The sequence below is a fragment of the Podarcis bocagei genome (genome assembly GCF_964188305.1).
Source record: "Podarcis bocagei genome assembly, chromosome: W".
In the NCBI taxonomy this organism is placed as follows: Eukaryota; Metazoa; Chordata; class Lepidosauria; order Squamata; family Lacertidae; genus Podarcis; species Podarcis bocagei.
In genome coordinates, this window is record NC_138131.1 from 16,670,733 (window position 1) to 16,684,597 (window position 13,865).

A 13,865-nucleotide genomic window follows, 5' to 3' on the forward strand; every position below is an offset into this window, starting at 1 on the left:
TCAACACTTCTCTGACGTCTCTCACATGTTGCTCCTCATTCTCCGAATACACCAACACATCATCTAGGAAGGCAACGCAATTCTTGTAGAGCAAAGGACCCAGTACGTGGTTCATAAAAGATTGAAAGCACGCTGAGCCTGCTTGTAATCCAAAAGGCATAACGAGATATTCAAATGCCCCCAAAGGGGTAAACATGGTGGTTTTCCATTCATCCCCTTTCCTTATACGTATCAGGTTGTACGCCCCCCTTAGATCCAGCTTTGTAAAAATCTTTCCCTTCCTCACCCTGGTCAAAATATCATCAATCCTGGGCATAGGGAAAGCCACTGGTTCTGTCACTGCATTTAACCGCCTGAAATCACATACAAGTCTCAGCTTGTCCGTGTGCTTTTTATCCACAAAAAACACTGGGCTACCCCCCGCTGCTTTGGACTCTCTGATGAAGCCTCTCTTCAGGTTCTTGTCAATGAACTCTCGCAACTCCTGCATTTCTCTGTCTGACATGGCATACAACTTGCCCACAGGAAGCTGTGCTCCAGGGAGAAAATTGATCTGGCAATCAAAGGGCCTATGCGGGGGTAGTTGGTCAGCTTCCTTCTCGCTGAACACGTCGCTGAGATCTGCATACTGTGGTGGTACCTTCACCTTCTCCATTACTTCAGTCCCTGCTAGGGTGGCTTGGGCCCCTGCTGAACCCTTTTCCCCTTTGCAGTGTTCTAAGCAATGTGCTGAACCAAAGGAAACCACTCTTTGATGCCAGCCCACCAGCGGATCATGTAGCGCTAGCCAGCTCATTCCCAAAATAATGGGAGCGCCTCCCAAGGTGGCCACATTAAACGCTATCAGTTCTGTGTGCCTTGCCACCCTCATTATCATTGGGACGGTCTGCAAGCTGACTCCTCCTCCCAACAACTCCCTGCCATCGTGGTCACCTGCAGGGGGTTGCTTAAAGGGATCGTCTGTATCTGGTGTTCAGCAGCAAACTCCTTGCTCATAAAATTGCAGGAGCTGCCTGAGTCCAACAGCGCCTTTATTTTTAGGGGGTGTCCATTTTGCAGCTCTAGCGACACTTCAATCACTAGAGCAGGTTGAGGAGCTTCTGGCACGGGCACTTTCACTGCTCTTTGGCCTGGCTGCAGTGCCCCGACTGTGGCAACCAGGCGTTGGCTTTTACCTGCTCTGTTTCTCCCTGCTCTCCTCCCTCAACAGCTCCCACCATCCCTTGCCATTCCTTCCTCTGGGGGCAGACTCTGGCAAAGTGGCCTGGCTGTTGGCAGAGATAGCATTTCCGGGCGCCCTTTCCCTCCTTCTTAGCCCCCTCACTGGGTTTTGAAAATGCGCGCGCGCGCGCTGTTCCGATTTCCATCGGCTCTGCCGGCGGGAAAGCTGGCTCAGGAATGTCTGGAATGCGGAACTCCTTCCAACGTTCCCCTCTCCCTTCCCGCCTCTCCAAGGCTCTTGCCTCCTGACGCGCTCCTATGGTCAGCGCAGATTTGGTCAGCTGATCCATAGACACCGCCCTGGGGCTCCGGGACAGCTCGTCTTTCACAGCCGAAGAAAGACCTTCTTCAAATAGCATCTGAATGGGTGCCGCCGATAAATCCCAACCCAATCTGTGAACCAGCATGGTAAACTCAGTCCAGTACTCACGGACAGATCGGCTTCCCTGCTTGCAAGCCATTAGCTGTCTGCGCACCACCCCTTCCTCAATATCGCTGGAAAACATGATATCCATTGCACGAAAGAACTTCATCGTGTCCTTTAGGACGTCATTGTGCGTTGCCATTAGGGGTCGAACCCAGTCCCGCGCCCCTTTCTCAAGATGCCCAATTACGAAAGCAACTCGCGATTCCTCATCAGGGAACTCATCAAACTGCACATTAATGGCATATTGCATCTCTGTCCTAAAGGCATGGTAATCCTTGGGGTCCCCCCCAAACTTCTGCACCAATCCTGGTACCTTTCTGGGGAATTGAGTGGCTCTCCCCTTCTTGTCTGCATCCTGAGCCCTTCTCTCCTCAAGCCTCGCCGTCTGCAGCGCAAGTTGGACTTCCAACGCTCGGTATCTTTCTTCCAAGCTTGGACCAGCTCCAACCCCTGCTCCTCCGGTTCCGGCTGGGTCGCTCATGATGCTTTCTCCTGCACAGGCAGCGTACAGAGACTGTCAGACTGCTGTAATGGGATGATTAGCTGCTTGTGCGTAAAATCGTGCTCCCTCAGAGTTTGTGCGGCTCCACAAACCTCTGTGTGTGACAGAGCTCCTCAAACATGTCTGCTCTAGTCACTCGTAGAGTCTGACAGTGGCTGTCTGCGGAAGCGCTTCCAGCAAAGAAGCTCCTTAACGGAAACGCGTCTCCTGGACTCACGGCGTGACAGTTTCCGGCGAGGTGTGGGTCTCCCTATGGGAGACTCAGATACCTCCCCACTGTTCTCGCTGGAAGCGTCTCTGAGCCCTCCCTCCTGCTCGCATTCCCTCAGAGATCCACTCCTCCCCCTGCTGGTTCCTGCTTCAGCTGTTGAGTCTCTTTCTTCCTCCCTGAGCCCCTCCACCACCTGATGCTCCGATGGCAGTTCCCTGACACCTGGCATATAGGACACCGTTACGAGTCCCTTCTGAATACATTCCCTAGCATGTTGCAACTTCAATTGTAAGTGCTTCATGCTTTGCTTACAACCTTCAGAATTCAGCAAAGCCAAACATGTTTTGTTGTCCTGATAAACCTGGATTGGACATTTGACAGGAATTTTCATGTCTTTGCACAATTGTAACAACCATTCACAATCCTTAAGTGAATAAGACAGTGTATTCAGTTCAGCTTCACAAGTACTTAAGCTAATTGTTGTTTGCTTCTTGCATGGCCAATCAAATAGACCCTGATTGTACATGTAGCAAACTCCAGATGTACTTTTCCCGTCTGTAGTGTCACTTCCAAAACTTGCATCTGCAAATATTTCAAGGCCACCAGACTTCTGATTGTTAAATCTCAGTCTGTAATGCATAGTGCCTTTCAAATAGCGTGTTATGCGTTTCAGAGCATTGCAATCCTTAACAGTAGGATTGTTGACTTGTCTGCTTAGCAAATTACAGCTAACAGCAATGTCAGGTCTTGAACATCTGGCAATGAAGTTTAGTTTGCCTAGCACACTTCTGTACAGTGTTGTCAGAGCTGCCCGAGGTCCCAGCTCACAAAGGACCAACGCCAGTTCGTTGTTATGTACAAAAGTCTTTATTGAAGTTCAGTTTCTCTTTCACAGCCGCGGCGCGCAGCTCTACGTCTGAAACTCTAGACCGCCGAAGCTCCGTCTGAGTCTCTTCCCCCCAGACACCAGTTTAAGACCCTAGCCTTGCTCCACCTCTTCCTTTGCTCTTTCCTCCTCTGGCTCCGCCTGTCAGCTGGGGTCTCGTTCTTCCTAGACTCATCTGACGCTGAGTCCCCTGAGTCTTCCCCCTGCCTCCGGCGGGCTTTAGGACCTGGTTCCCAATCCGGGTTTTCTGCTGTCCCACGCGCCTCTACATTTGAACTTGGCGCGTGCGCCCAGCCGGCAACCTCCCTCCTGACCGTTACACTGCTCCTGTTACTGCTTCCCCCTTCGGGGAGGCTAGCTGGACCTGACCTCCCCTCCGTTCCCCCACTCTCCGATGGAGGTGTGGTCAGCCCAGACTCATCTTCTCTTCCTGCTGGAGGAGACGCTGGCCCTGACACATGGGACTCTTCCCCCCCACTACGCTCTGGTGGGGAAGCTGGTCCTGACCTCCCGCTGCTGCTTTGGGAGTCCCCGCTGGCCCCTTGTTTCTGGTGTGTCTCCCCTGGGACCCCCCTTGCCCTGACCATCGGCGCCTCCTTCTGGGAATCTTCTGATTCGCTGGAGAAGCTCATGGAATCTCTCGGGTCACTGTCGTACTCCCCTACGCTGCCCTCAGATTCTTCCCCTTCGCTCTCCATTTCCTCTCTCCCCTGTACCTCTGCTCCTGAGCCTCTGACATCCATCCCCCCCTCGAAGCCCCCCCTTGTGTCTGGCGCCGCTTCCTCAGCTGATGAGAACCCCTGGAACATGCTGGTTGAAAGTGTGGGTGTGAAAAGCCAGTCGTCGAAATAATCTGCCGGCATAGGTCTGTGCGGAAAGAGTGCATGGAACTCGTCTTTGAGGTAGTGCTCCTCCAAGGCATAGTCCGGCACCCACCTGTTGGCGCTGGCCGGGGTACCTTCCCTGGCGAGGAGATATTCAACTCCCTCTTCCCCCCATCTCGAGTCTAAAATCTCTGTGACCTCGTTGAGTGGCGCCGCCCTCGGTGACCCCTCCCCCATTGGCGACTTTCTAAGTGGGTGAGGTGCGGTCCCTGGCGCCTGAAACCTGTGGGGTTCCTTGTAGGGTGTGAGGACTGACCTATGAAATACCGGGTGCATTCTGGAGCCCTCCGGGAGTGTCAACCGGAAGGCCACTGGGTTGATTTGTGCCTCGACTTGGTAAGGCCCTAGCTGCTTGTGTTTGAGCTTCTTCTTAGCTAACGTTCTGGCCGGCACTGCCTGGGCCGCTAACCAGACCCAGTCCCCCACCTGGATGTCTTCCCCGACTCTCCTGTGCCTGTCTGCCTGCACTTTGTAGGCGTGTTTTGCTAGTTCCAAGGTCCTTCGGAGTTGCTTGTGGACCTCCTGTAACTCTGCTGCCAAGTGCTCTGCTCCCCGTGGCTCCCCCTCCCCCTTCGTCTCTAGCCCCGGGAAGGTTCTGGGATGCCGCCCATTGTTGGCAAAGAACGGTGTCACCCCTGTAGACCCGTGCTTCGTGTTGTTGTAGGCAAACTCGGCCAACGGTAGGTAGTCCACCCAGGTCGAGGGCTGTTGATTCGCGTAGCATCGCAGGTACTGCTGCATGATGGCGTTGACCCTCTCCGCTTGTCCGTTGGTCTGCGGGTGTCGTGCCGACGCTAAGTTGATCTTGACGTTCAGGATGCCCAGCAGCTTCTGCCAGAAGCTCGAGACGAATTGGCGACCCCGGTCGGACAGGATGGACCGTGGTAATCCGTGAACTTTGAACACGTGGTCTATGAACAGCTTGGCGGTCTGTTCCGCTGTGGCCACCTTCGCGCAAGGAATGAAGTGTGCCATCTTGGTGAACAGGTCTACGACCACGAGTACCGCTGTTTTGCCTCGCGAGCTGGGCAGATCTGTGACAAAGTCCAGGGCCACCCTCTCCCACGGTTCGAGCGGCGTCTGTAGCGGTTCCAGCAGTCCTGCCGGCTTCTTGTGCACTGGTTTGGCCCTTTGGCATGTGTCACACCTAGAGACGTAATCCGCGACTTCTCCCCTCATCTGGGGCCACCAAAAGTCCCTGGCCACTAATTCCGCGGTCTTGTCCTTGCCGAAGTGCCCAGCACTGGGCACGTCGTGTAACTGCTGCAGGACTTTCGCACGGAGGTCGTCTCCCGGCACATAGAGAGCCCCTTTGCGGGTGAGCAGTCCGTCACGTATCTGGAACTTGTCGTCCTTCGCTGTGCCTCTTCGCACCTCCTCCATCTTGGATTGTGCGAAGGCATCTGTCTGCAGCACGCGACGCACTGCGTCCAGGTCCACGGTGGCTGAAGCGCATGCCCACGCTTTCGGTGCAAAAATGTGTTTGGCCGCCACCGGTGCCGCTTCCTCGAGATACTGCGGTTTCCTGGATACTGCATCTGCCATGACGTTGTTGTCTCCCGGGATGTATTCTATCCGGAAGTCGAAATCTGCAAAGAACTCCGCCCAGCAGATGTGTCTCTGGTTCAGGAACCGCGCTGTGCCCCAGTACTCCAGGTTCTTATGGTCCGTGCGGACCTGCACTGTGTGTCTGGCTCCTATGAGGAAGTGCCGCCACGCCTTAAAGGCTGCATGAATGGCCAGCAACTCCCTGTCCCAGATGGTGTAGTTCTGTTCCGACTTGCTGAGTTTCCTGGAGTAGAATGCACAGGGCCTCCAGTTCCCTTGCGGATCTTGCTGCAACAGGACCGCCCCCACCGCTCTGTCTGATGCGTCCGTTTCAACCCTCATTGGTTTGCTGGGGTTGACGTGTAGCAGCTGTTCTTCGGACGCGAAGAGACGCTTGAGTCTCGGAAAAGACTGTTCCGCCTGGTCCGTCCAGGTGAACTTCTTCTTCTTGGAGCTGAGGGTGTCCGTGATAGCCGCCGTCTCCTTCGCGAACCCCTTGATGAACTTGCGGTAAAAGTTGGCGAAGCCGACGAACTTCTGGACCTCCTTCCGGTTGCGCGGGCTCTTCCAGTCCAACACCGAGCGGACCTTGGCGCTGTCCATGGCGAGTCCCTTGTCGGACAGCTTGTAGCCCAGGAAATCCACCTCCGTCATGTCGAACTGGCACTTCTCCAGTTTGGCGTAAAGTCTGTGCTCCCGTAGTCTCTGCAGGACCTCCTTGACGTCTTCCTCGTGAGCCTCCTGCGATTCCGAGAAGATCAGGATGTCGTCTAGGAAGCATACGCACTTCTTGTAGAGGAGGCCCGCTAACACGTGGTGCATGAAGGCTTGGAAACAATGGGAGCCATTTTGCAGACCAAACGGCATAACTCTATATTCATATGTGCCTAAAGGCGTAAACATGGCCGTCTTCCACTCATCGCCCTCCCGCATGCGTATAAGGTTGTACGCCCCTCGTAGATCCAACTTGGTGAAGATTCGTCCCTTCCTCACCGTCGCGAGCAGGTCGTCAATCTTGGGCATGGGGAATGCTGTGGGCTTTGTCCTGGAATTGATAATTCTGTAATCAACTATCAGTCTGCGTTGGGGCGTATCCTTCTTCACGAAAAACACGGGACTGCCCCCCACTGCTTTGGATTCTTGGATGAATCCCCGCTTCAAGTTGTGATCTATGAACTCCCTGAGTTCCTGCAGTTCGTCTTCAGACATGGAATATAGTTTTCCAGTCGGCAGCGTCGCCCCCAGTAGGAGGTCAATCGTGCAGTCGTAGGGCCGGTGGGGAGGCAGCTTGTCCGCTTCCTTCTCGCAGAAGACCTCCAAAAACGCCTTGTACTTGTTGGGCACCGCCTGCACCATGCCTAGGTGTAGCTGCTGTTCATCTTCTTGTCCCTCCTCTTCCTGGCCGGTCCGGATGCAGTGTTCTGCGCAGTAGGAGGAGCAGAAGGTCAATTGCCGCTGGTACCACGCTAATGCCGGGCTGTGCCTATCCAGCCAACTCATGCCCAACACTATGGGCGTGTCTGACAGGTGGGTGACGTTGAAGCTGATGACTTCGCGGTGATTTCCAATTTGCATCACCATAGGTGTTGTTTGCTGTACCACCTGTCCACCCAGCAGCTTCCTGCCATCGACCGTGACGACGTTTAGGGGCATCGTGGCTGGTAGGAGCGCTATGCAATGTTGCCTGATGAAGTCCACTCCCACAAAGTCTGCATTACTACCAGAGTCAATGGTAATAGGGACTTCCAGGGTGAGTCCATTGGGCAGCTGGAGTGATGCGGTGAGTTGCACCACTGGTTTGGGTGGGAGGGGGTCCGTGGGCTGCAAAATCTCTGGGGACTGCTTCACTGACTCGCCTGGCTGGGCCCCAGTGCCTCTGCCTCCAACCAGGCTTCGTCGTTTCCCTGCAGCTGTTCCCCCTGCTGAACTGCTCCTCTTACTGTTGCTGAGGCTGCAGTGTGCTTCTGGATCCTCTGGGGACACTCTTTGGCCATGTGCTGTGCACTGTCGCAGATATAACACTTCCTGCTCCCTCTAGGAGCCTTCGTCTTGACTGCTCCTGGTGTTTGGGCTCTGGTCGCTGTCTGAGCCTTGGCACCACCTATCTCCATCGGCTCTTCTCCCCCCCCCCGTGGAGGCGTGGAGTGCGCGCGCCCTGTCTCTCTGGGTATGAAGGGAGGTGGTTTGGCTGGTGTGCGTGCCAGACGACCCTCATCCCTGCTCTAAGGGCATTCTTCCAGGCGCACCCCTATCGTCAGCTCTCTCTGGATGACTTCTGTGGTACTGTTAGGTCTCTCCCCCCTCGCCAGCTCATCTTTCACGGGTCCATTTAGCCCCTCCCAGAACAGATCCCTCACGGCAGCGGAGTCCTTCTCCCAGCCCAGCACATTTACCAACGCAAAAAAGCGGGAGAGATATTGTCTCACCGTGGCTTTGCCCTGCTTCAACCCGTGCATTTCCCTCCTGGCCACATCCACATCTACCGTTGATTTAAAACAAGCGTCCATAGCCTTGATAAATGCGTTTGAATCCTGGAGGGCGGGATCATTTTCGCGCCATAAATTGCACAGCCACGATTTAGCATCCCCATGCAGATGAGTGATTATGAACCCCACTTTCTCCTCCTCATCTCTAAAGTCTTTCCGAAGCAAATTGAGCGCGAAAACTATGTCTGCTCTGAAGTTAGGATACTGCTGCAGGTCCCCGTCGAAGTGGGCTACGATGCTGCCCCCCCTCTTCCCGAGGCCAACTCCCTCCGGCTTGGGTCCTGGCAGCCCCTCTTTGCCCAAACGTTCCCACCTGTTTCGCAGATCTCGGCAGAGCGCTTCTGCTTCCTCTTCTCTCTTTTTGGACGCTGCTACTTCTGCGTAAAGCTTTGTGACTGCTTCTTGCAGTTCTGTCACTTTCTCCTCTGTAGTCATCTTTGCCTATCTTCGTGAGCTCGCAATTTTTTTGTGTGTGTGAGACGGAGCTTACTGTCAGAGCTGCCCGAGGCCCCAGCTCACAAAGGACCAACGCCAGTTCGTTGTTATGTACAAAAGTCTTTATTGAAGTTCAGTTTCTCTTTCACAGCCGCGGCGCGCAGCTCTACGTCTGAAACTCTAGACCGCCGAAGCTCCGTCTGAGTCTCCTCCCCCCAGACACCAGTTTAAGACCCTAGCCTTGCTCCACCTCTTCCTTTGCTCTTTCCTCCTCTGGCTCCGCCTGTCAGCTGGGGTCTCGCTCTTCCTAGACTCATCTGACGCTGAGTCCCCTGAGTCTTCCCCCTGCCTCCGGCGGGCTTTAGGACCTGGTTCCCAATCCGGGTTTTCTGCTGTCCCACGCGCCTCTACATTTGAACTTGGCGCGCGCGCCCAGCCGGCAACCTCCCTCCTGACCGTTACACTGCTCCTGTCACTGCTTCCCCCTTCGGGGAGGCTAGCGGGACCTGACCTCCCCTCCGTTCCCCCACTCTCCGATGGAGGTGTGGTCAGCCCAGACTCATCTTCTCTTCCTGCTGGAGGAGACGCTGGCCCTGACACATGGGACTCTTCCCCCCCACTACGCTCTGGTGGGGAAGCTGGTCCTGACCTCCCGCTGCTGCTTTGGGAGTCCCCGCTGGCCCCTTGTTTCTGGTGTGTCTCCCCTGGGACCCCCCTTGCCCTGACCATCGGCGCCTCCTTCTGGGAATCTTCTGATTCGCTGGAGAAGCTCATGGAATCTCTCGGGTCACTGTCGTACTCCACTACGCTGCCCTCAGATTCTTCCCCTTCGCTCTCCATTTCCTCTCTCCCCTGTACCTCTGCTCCTGAGCCCCTGACAAGTGTAGTGTCAGAAAATGCTCCTTCAGTGTCATCTACCTGATAACCTGTTGTCATCGGTGTGTCTACAGGGTTAGCATCCATCAGGTTTAGTTTGCTTAACACATCAGCAATTTTCCGTGACTGGTGTACTAGAATGTTACCATCCTGGTCTCTCTCTATTTCCAGAGATAGGTAGTTGGTTACCTCACCAAGATCTTTCATGTCAAAGTACTCTTTCAGTTGAGCTAGGGCATTATTGTACATTTTAACATCTTTCCAAAAGAAAAGTACATCATCAGCATAAAATAAGCAATACAGCTTCTTTTGCCCTTCCTCTTTGACAAATACACATGGATCAGCTTTACCTTGCTGAAAACCTAGAGAAAACAATACTTCAGTGAGTTTAGAATGCCAGCATTGTGCACTCTGTTTGAGACCATAAAGGGACTTCTTCAGAGAACAAACAAATCCCTGTTTTACCTGTACGCCATCAGGTGGAAGCATATAAAGTGATTCACCTAGAGATCCGTACAAAAATGCTGTATTCATGTCGTGGTGAGAAATGTAAAGATTCTCTTCTGCAGCAAGCTTGAGCATAAGCCTGATGCTTTCATACCTCACGGTGGGTGAGTAGGTCTCATGATAGTCTTCTCCTGGTACCTGTGAAAAACCTCTGGCTACCAATCTGGCTTTGTGTCTGACTATCTTGCCATTTTGATCTGTCTTCGCTTTGAAGACCCATTTGCTTCCTAGCAGTTTCATTCCTGGAACTACTGGAACTAGCTCCCATGTTTTGTTCCTCTCTAAGGAATCAAGCTCAGCCTTCATGGCATTTAACCATGGCTCAGCATCCTTTGAATCCAAATCCTGGATTTCTTGGAAGCTTGAAGGTTCAAATACCTTCTTGGAGCTTTTAACAGGTACAACTGCTGTTTTAGCAAATTCATCAGCAAATCTCTTTGGAGGTTTACCTTTAGTGGCTCTTTCAGACCTGCGAATTAGCCGTAAGTCTTCAACACTCTCCTCTTCCTTCTTAGGAGAAAAGTGGCCTATAGTGAACAATGGTTCCTCCAATTCTCGATCAGAGCCTTTAGAGGGTCGCATAGAGGCTTTCGCACTCTTGAAATCCTCTGAATCATCTGATTCAGTCTCAGATTCAGAATCAGGACCTTCATCAGTGGGTGTAGGGTGTGGCTGTTGCTGTGGCTGTTGCTTATCCTCAGTCTCATCACTGTCATCAGGCTAACATTGGAAAATTCCCACATTCTCCCCCCACTTGGCATTGTACTCAACACTTCTAGTGAGCCTAATTGTCTTAGAGTCAGTCATCATTACTCTGTAAGAACCTTTCTGCTACCCTAGAAAGATACCATGCAAACCACGTTTGCCTAACTTGGAGCTTTGTGGTGTGTGAACCCACATGTCAGAACAAAAAATTCTCATGTGTTTGATGTATGGTTTCTTGCCAAACATCTTTTCATAGGGGGTACAACCAATCAATGATGATAATCTTCGATTGTAACTGTAAACAAAACAGCTCAAAGATTCTGCCCAATAACTCTTTGGAAGTGTGCTGGTCCCGGGGGTAAGGTACCGTGAGTGTAGCAGAGTCCACACGAAGAGGAGCGAGGTCTGATGCAGAGAGCCAGGCGGGGAACAGGAACACTGGAACAGGAGGTTGAGCAGGTAACAGGAACACCGGATGGTCGGGAACAGGAGGCCGAGCAGGGAACAGGAGTACTGGATAGTCACGAACAGGAAGCCGAGCAGGGAACAGGAGTACCGGATAGTCAGGAACAGGAGGCCGAGCAGGGATCAGGAACACAGGAAGGTCCGAAGCCAACAACGACGTTGCTCTCGCAACCTGGGGCCGGGATGACTGGGCTTTTATCCTCTTCTAAGGTCAGGGGCGGTCCCGACCCCCAGGAGCCCCGCCTACTCTGGCCTTAAGGCGAGCACTCCTCCTGGGGGCAACTAGTTCCCTTCGCCTCTCTGCCCTAAGCCTCTGCAGATCAGGAGAGGCCGAAGGGTTACTGGGCCCTGGAGGAGGCTCACCTGTGGCCACTGAGTCATCAGGCCCCTCTGGGGCCAGGAGGACTTCACCTGGGGCCAGCTCCTGCTGCACTGCCACAGGTGCAGGCTCTTCAGCCTCTAGGCCTTGCCCCAGTTCAGCCGGCCCTGGAGGCGGGGACTCCTGTGCAGGCTGGGATTCCTCTGTTTCATCCTCCGAATCGGAATCCCAGGCCATCACACCATCCCCCCTCCCAGGCCCCCCCCCTCAACCGAGGGTCCGGACCCGGCTTGCCGGGGTACGTCGCATGGAACTCTCGGAGGCAGGCAGGTGCGTGGACGTTGGCCGCTGGTTCCCAGGAACGGTCCTCCGGTCCGTACCCCTTCCAGTCAATGAGATACTGTAGCTTTCCCCTGCGGTATCGGGAGTCCAGGATGCGTTCCACCTCGTACTCAGGCTCTCCCCGAACCAACACTGGCTGCGGTTGGGGACGGTTCGGGTGGAACTCGTCGGGTGGGGCCACAGGACTCAAAAGGGACCTGTGGAAGACCGGGTGAACCTTCAGGGTTGTGGGTAACCGGAGACGGAATGCCACAGGAGAGACTTGGTCCACAATAGGGAACGGGCCGGTGAAGCGGGCGTCCAACTTCCGCAAAGGTCGAGAGGGGTGGAGATGGCGAGTGGAGAGCCAAACCAGGTCACCGACGCGAAGTTCCGGCCCCACCTGGCGGTGGCGGTCGGCCTGGGCTTTGTATGCTTCCTTGGCCTGGTGCAGTTGCTCCACCAAAAGCTGTTGCTGGGACTGGAGCTCTTGAAGCCACTCCGTCACTGCCGGGACCGCGGATGCCGGCAGCACCTCTGGAAACAGCCGTGGATGATAACCATAGCTGGCCTGGAACGGGGTCTGCTGGGTGGACGCATTCACCGCGTTGTTATAGGCGAACTCCGCCAATGCCAGGTGGTCGACCCAGTCATCCTGCTGGTAGCTGCAGTAACACCGGAGGTACTGCTCTAGCACCGCGTTCGCCCGTTCCGTCTGGCCATCGGTCTGTGGGTGGTAGGCTGACGAGAGGCAGACCTCTGTCCTGAGGGTCTGGTGTAATGCTCGCCAGAACCGGGATGTGAACTGAACGCCCCGGTCGGACACCACACGCTCAGGTAGTCCATGCAGGCGGAAGACATGCTGAAGGTACAGCTGCGCAGTTTCCTTGGCTGTGGGTACAGATGGACAAGGAGCACAGTGTACCATCTTGGTGAAATGGTCGGAGAAAACCAGAAGGCAGGTACAGCCACGAGACGAGGGTAAGTCCACTACAAAGTCCAACGAAACCGTGTGCCAAGGGCGCGGTGGAACTGGCAATGGCTGAAGTAGGCCGGGGGGTCGCCCGGTAGGACCCTTGGCGCGACGGCAGACATCACAACCAGCAACGTAGCGAGCCACGTCAGCCTTCAGGCGGGGCCACCAAAACTCCCGACTGACCAAATGGGTGGTCCGATACCGTCCAAAGTGCCCCGCTGCTGGAGCATCGTGGGCCATCCGGAGAACCTCCAGTCGTAGTGGCCCTGGCGGGACGTACAGACGACCGTGGTGCAGCAGCAGGCCCTGATGCAGGACCAGCCCCGGATATTGTGGACTGGACCCTTCAGCCAGCTCCCGGAGACGATCCTGGGCCCAAGCGTCGCCCCGCTGCTGTTCCCGCACCCGAACCTGCAGTGACTGCGCCTCCTGGGTGGCCAGGAATGCAGCCGGAGGTAGAATCGTGGTGGGTTCTGCTTGCTGTACCGTGTCTGCGTTGTCTTCAGGTTTCCGGGACAGGGCATCCGCCTTCTGATTCTGAGAGCTAGGGATGTAGCGGATCCGAAACTGGAACCGGGAAAAGAACAACGCCCACCGGATCTGTCTTTGGTTCAGCTTGCGGGTGGTCTGGATGTACTCCAGGTTCCGGTGGTCGGTTCTCACCTCCACTGGATGTCGTGCCCCCTCAAGATGGTGGCGCCAGACCTCAAAGGCTACCTTGATGGCCAGTAGTTCCCGCTCCCACACAGTATAGTTACGCTCCGCTGGGAGGAGCTGGCGGGAATAGAAGGCGCAGGGTAAAAGTGGCGCTTCCGGTCCGTGCTGCTGAGACAAGACGGCACCGAGAGCCGTACTGGAGGCGTCAGTCTCTACCACAAAGGGTCGAGAAGGATCCGGATGTTGCAAGATTGGCGCTCTCTGGAAACAGGCCTTCAACCCTTGAAACGCCTCCTCCGCCTCTTTGTCCCAGGAAAACGGCGTCTTGGGGCGCAGTAGTCGGGTCAACGGGGTGGTGCGGTGAGCATAGTCCGCAATGAAGGTTCGGTAATAGTTGGCGAACCCCAGGAAACGCTGTAGGTCCTTGCGGTTCCGAGGT